Consider the following 6,469-nt stretch of genomic DNA (forward strand, 5'->3'; position numbering starts at 1 on the left):
GATGACTGAACACTGGGTTTATGTGATTAGGGAAGTATTAGTCTTCTCATTTGGAGACAACCTTGATAAACGCAGGTCTTTTCTCTTGGGCTGCACTGTTTTTCCCAGAGAAGAATCTTCCAATCACATGACTAGAGACACAAGCCAATGTGGTGTCCTCATAGATGAGCATGGAGGGCTGGTGGGAGGGAGTCTGCACTATTCAAAATATAGACTATTTCTTAATTCTCTTGTTTCGGTACAGAGCCTCACCCCCTCCCTCAGCAATTCTTCATGTCCACAAGCCCAGAGCCACTTTGATTCTTCTCTTTTGTATTTATTGTTCATTTTCTTTCTGCCTAGGTATGGGATGATTGGTCAGTTGGATGCCCAAGGAGGAAGAGGCTATCTGAGGCTTTAATTTCCTTACATAGACTTTTGACCAAAGTTGTTACTTTCAGCCACACTTCTTACCTTCTTCTGGAAGTACTTGGTATCTCCAAATCCTGAGCCTACTTGGGGTTGCCTCAATTTTTATTTCCTGCATCCTGCCAAATACTCACTTTCTATCTTCTAAAATCTTGACAATATCTGTTATATTTCCATCTTTTCTCATACTTTCCTGTCTGTGTAGTATTTTTATATTTATATTACTATGATTTCTCTGGAGTCTTGGGAGGGAACACTGTAGTAGACTGAATGATGCCCACAACAAAAATGTGTGACTGCAAAGAACCTGTAAATGTGAACTTATGTGGAAGAAAGTTCTTTGTAGATGAAATTAAGTTAAAAATCTCAATTGCTCAAGTGGCCCCTAACTCCAATGGCTAGTACCCTTGTTGGAAACATAGAGAAGAGATACAGGGGAAGAATCCTGTGAAGGGGGAAGCGGAGATTGGGGTGATACGTTTATATATCAAGGAATGGCAAAGATTGCCAACAGTCACCAGAAGCTAGGAGAGACACTGGAACAAATGATCTCTTAGATGATCCAAAAGAAAACAATTCTGCCAACATCTTAATTTGAGACTTCTGGCTTTCTTCACTGTAAGAGAATGAATTTCTGCTGTTTCAAGCTACCAGTTTGTGGTAATTTGTTACAGTAGCTCTAGGAAATTAATACAAGTACAAATAGGCACTTGGATCAATTTACCATAATTAAGCTCAGAACTTTTTCAGAATTTAATTGTCTTAATTAAGTATAATATATATATGTACGTATAAGAGCACACAAATCATTAAGTGTATATCTTGATGAATGATCACAAACTGAACACACCCATGTAATCAGCAACCAGATAGAAAAATACAGCATTTTTTTAACATCTCAGAAGTCTTCCTCTGGTCCCTTGTCAACACTTCTCTCCTCAGCAAAGGTAACCACTATTCTAACAACATTGACTAATTTTGTTCTTTTTAAAATCTAGATAAATGAAGTCATATGTTATGCACTATTTTGGTCTGGCATCTTTCACATAATACTATATTTATTAGATTCGTTCACAATACTGTGCATATTTAAAATTTGCTCACTTTTATTGATGTAGATTATTTCATTAGGTGACCATACCACAGTTTATTTATTTCTTCTACTATTCATGGACCTTTACGTAGTGTTCAATTTTGGGGCAAACACCAGTAGTGCGGCTATGAACATTCTTGTATATGTTTGTATGTTTCATATGTTTCTGTTGGACGTGTACCCAGGAGGGGAAAGGACAGGTTGTAGGTGTTCAGCTTTAGTAGGTACTGGCAGTTTTATAAAATTATCATATTAATATACAATCCTATTATGAGTATTCAAGGTATTCAGAAAGGTTTTAGGTATCTTGGTGGTGCCATCGTTAAGAATGGACAACATGTAGCAGCCTAATATTTGTGACACGGGGTCGATGAACATGAAATCATTAGTGCTTTATATATCCATTCAATATTGCATCACTATAGAGGTTTGGGAAAGGCTGAAAAATGACATGATTCCTTTCTACACCTGGAACTCTTACTCAGATAAAGTTCAGATTTTATGCAGTAGCCATGATGTACCGCTTTGTCTAGATACATGACAAAGCTAATATAGAGACCTTATAGGCATGACATGAGGAATGTTACTTCAAATCCAATGGATGTCATTATCACCAGAGTAATAGCATCCTGATGATCCCACGAACACAAATAAATGTAATTTTTAAGTTCATGGTTTTCTTTTCCCAGTGTCTACAAACAAAGAATACATACCTTTAAGGCATTGGATTCAATAATATAAATTAACTATTTTACTAAAAATTACAAAACTATATCAGCCTTATCTGTAAGTTTCTCAGGGGCTTCATAACCTTGAGGCACCATTTTGAAATTGAATGGAAGGAGCTTAAGACTCATATAAGTATATAATCAGTCAAAGTAAGGTGAGACAGGGCTTGAGCTTTCTGTCACATTAATTAATTCCTGTATGTTCAACTGACAAAGATTAGAGTGTGTTGGTAAGATCAAGGGCAGTGCTCTCTGATCCTTCCCACTTAGTTTTACTCTTTTTTGTAAGCTTTAGTTTTGTACCAAATATTACTTGAATAGAATTTTGTGATTGTGTGTGTGATTTAGTTAATAATAATCACACTGAACTATTTTAACTGAATACCTGTGACATATGGCATGTCTTTTCAAATAGGTATAAAGTCATGGTGCAAACAAATTAGTTGTCACACATGCTAGCCCCAAGACAACTTACAATTATAAGAACTGCTTGTTGGGGCGCCTGGGTGGCTTAGTCGGTTAAGTGTCCAACTTTCGCTTAGGTCATGANAGTTAAAGGTCACAATCTGATGCTTCCATTTACTTGTATTATTTCTGTCACTAAACAAATTATTAGCATAGGAACATATTTTTAATAGTTGGCCACTTATAATTAAACTACTTAAAACTATAATGTATAATTTCAATGCTCTCTTAAAATTTTTAAAAGTCAAAAAATAAAATGAATAACAAAAGACAGAAAAGTTAAATATTAAAACTTGATAGCCATTTAAAAAATACATGGAGAAACTACTTTCTATGTACTGTTAAATTGCTCATTTCAAATAGGAGACCAGTAGTATATTAGTGATTCTTAAGACTTCTGATTAAAATAGCATACATTTATGTATGTTTCCCAAATTATACTGTTCTCTTAGGATTTTTTTCTTAAGATCAAGTCTGAAAATTAATGTTGTGAGTCATGAAAACAGGAAGGTTATTTATGATATGCTTTTTCCAATGAATACATTTAATATGCCTTTAGACAATGTAAACAAGATTTCACAGATTGTTTAACCTACTAAAGGCAACAAACTTTTCAACCCTTATGACAGATTCCTCTTTGCATTCAAATACCATGTTATCATCTAAACAGGATGGTTCTCTAACAGAAAGCCATTTTATAGCTCTTCAGATATCACTCCAAGTAAAAACACTGAAGTTGAATTATAGAACAGGACAATTATAACAAACTCCTTCCCATTAAATTCAAATCACCTTTTCGCCAATTAGCCTGAATTAATGGAGTCTTTCTGCATATTCACTTAGGTATATTTAGATCTTTTTTTTTTTTAAATAAAGAAGGTAGATAGGGCACCAGGGTGGCTCAGCTGGTTAAGCATTTGACTTTGGCTCAGGTTCCTGAGTTTGAGCCCTGCATGGGGGCTGTCTGTTGTCAGCATGGAGCCTGCTTTAGATCCTGTCTCCCTCTCTGCTCCTCCCTCACTTGTGCATGCTCATTCTCTCGCTCAAAAATAAATGAACATTATTAAAAAAGTAAGAAGGTAGAAAATCTCCTCAATACATTGAGTGTTGATGAATACCAACAGGGTTGAATGTGTATCAGATGAATATCCCAGGCACTGATGAACAAAGATGCATAAGCGACTGTGGGATGGCCATCAAACTAGGTAGGGGTCCCTGGTCTATCACAGAGAATGAATTTGGTCTCTCTCTCTCTCTTTTTAAAGGAAATAAAAATTAGCGTGGTTAAAGAAACTAAAAAAGAAAACATTTGATCACAAGGAATTAGATAAGATAACATAGAGGTTTTCATGGAAGAACAGGAACTAAATGCATTTCTTTAGAAGGCTAACTGATAAGCTATGTAACATACTACTGTATACTTGTTTTCTAAAGTAACACAAGTGTCCTGTAATTTTGAATCCAGTTTTCTAAATACAATACGTTACTGCATTTATAGTATTACTCTCTGAAATAACTTTCAGATTTTAGTATTTTTTTTCTATATCGATGAAGAAGAATCAATTGTAAAATCTCACAAGATACATAATTTGCAGTCCCTTCTACATTATCATATTCATATTTCACAAAACTTTTGATATAACCTATAATAATGTTAGTACAGTTTGATTGATACATTTTTGTTAATTAAAAAATACTGCTAAAGATAAAACAGGCATACTTCTCAATTTTACTACATCTAATATCCTTTATATCTTTAGTGTTGATCCTGCAGAACTTTTTGTCTTGCCATTGCCAAACTGACTTCTTTCTAAGGAATTTTTTGCAAAGGTAAACTTAGTAAGTAAAATTTCGCCTCCTTTCTGTCAAGGATTTACCCGATTCAAGATAGTTTGTTAGGATGTAGGATGTTTCACTTATTTTACTCAGAAATTTGTGCTACTTCCAGGAAACAACTTATCCTTGTTCCTGAGGACTTCCAAAAGTGTAGCTTCTGAAGTCTTCCTAAAGGCATCAATCATTTAAGAAAAAATGGAAAAGAGTTTCCTCAGTCCTAGGCTGTTTTCTCCTAAGCTTCTCTGAATAAGGTGAGATAGAGTTATTCTACTAGGCCAACCTCAACTCAGAACACTTCCCTAGGAGAAAATCAATCTTGGACATCCAGTAATCCAATGGCTCTTAGATTTATTTATTTTTTCTTTGTATTTCTTGTAGAATGTTAAAACATAATGAACAGAGTTTTGAGAGTCTGAGAATAATACAGCAAGTATGTATGGAGTCCTTCCTTCTTAGGCACCTGATAATCAAGAATAGTAATAACAAAATAATAATAATAATAGTAATGGCATATTCTACTATAAAAAGCTGGTAACCCAGCAGTATAGAAAGTAAATGAATTATGAAACAAAGTGAAAAGTGTCATAATAGAAGTATGGACACATTGCTATGGGGGCCAAGAAGAGGGTCACACTATTAGGGTGTCACACCTATAAATATATTCATGGATTCTCACATTTGTCCTAAAATCATTCTTCCCTTGGCATCAATAAAATGCATAGTGACTGGGGAATTCTTAAATTCAGACATACAGAAATGACTGGACTCTCCCTGACTATATGCTGAGGCGCACTAAAGATTTCTTATCAGGGGCAGACTACGCATCAGATTTTTGGTAGTGCCTTATGAGAATGCCAGGGGTCAGTACTGCCACCCATGTGTTCATTGATGCTTAGATGTAACTCAAGAGAACACATGTTAGGAAGACACCATTTTCCTTATAGTCATTTAATTTATCGTCCACCTATCACATTTAAAATGTTACAATTAGATTCAGTAAATTTTGATCTTTCAAAGCTATCACTTATTAAGAACGGTGGTTAAACCTGGGTTTATAAGCAAGTATCTTTTATTTAACAACAAGAGCAACAACAAAAATAACAAAAAATCTGTGCCAACTGAAGCATTATGGTTAAGAAAGGTGGTGTTATCAATTTTACCTCAAAGGATGAGTCACAGTAGTTAGTTTAAGTACCATTTTGTTCCTTGTTGCAGTGTCATGGCAACTAAATGTACAGTTCTTTGTGTGCACAGTGAAAGAGTCATGCATCAGTCAGAAACATGGAGAAGTCACAAAGTAGAGTGTTTTTCTCTTGTATCCTTGTCACCCTTTGTTAGAATATTACTGCAATGTTATAGTAACACTGGTTGCAGTGTAAGAACAGAGGGATGCCAGCCCAAGAGAGCACTTTCGGCTGCCCCCACTGCCCTGCCTCCATGTGTATCTTACTAAAGACATGGCCTTTTCCATTCTTGAGGGAAATGAACTTTCCCAGGGCTCTGGGTTCACATGCCTTTGTCATATCCTACCTGAGTGAGACAGAGCTGAGAGTAGCCTGGAATAATGTGCTTGGACACTACCACAGTCATACTGTTCTAAGGAACTCACTAATCCAGTCACTAATCCATCCTGAAACCACGTATATGCCTGGAAGGATTTTTTTTTTTTTTTATCTTGACCACAAAGAGAGAGTTTACTAAACAAATTGATGGTGTAAACAATATTGTACACTACATGCCTTTCTTGAATAATGCTAAGGAAATAGGGGTTTTATATTGTTTGAGAAATATATTTGAAACACAAACAAAAATGCCCTTCCTACATGAGAGCTAAGTATAGTTTAGAAAATAGAAATGATGGTTTTAGGCTCTAATTAATAAATGGCTTTCTGAAAAACAAAATCCTTTTGACTAGTAACACTGGAATTTGTTGAATTAG

General features: G+C 35.2%; 1 protein-coding gene across 1 annotated transcript in view; it reads right to left on the reverse strand.

Annotated features, from left to right (window-relative positions):
• IL1RAPL1 (interleukin 1 receptor accessory protein like 1) overlaps positions 1 to 6,469 on the reverse strand; it is a 639,823-nt gene that overhangs the window by 325,539 nt on the left and 307,815 nt on the right. The gene's annotated exons all lie outside the window — the stretch shown is intronic.

This window comes from Crocuta crocuta, unplaced genomic scaffold (genome assembly GCF_008692635.1).
Source record: "Crocuta crocuta isolate KB4526 unplaced genomic scaffold, BGI_CrCroc_1.0 scaffold486, whole genome shotgun sequence".
Lineage (NCBI taxonomy): Eukaryota > Metazoa > Chordata > Mammalia > Carnivora > Hyaenidae > Crocuta > Crocuta crocuta.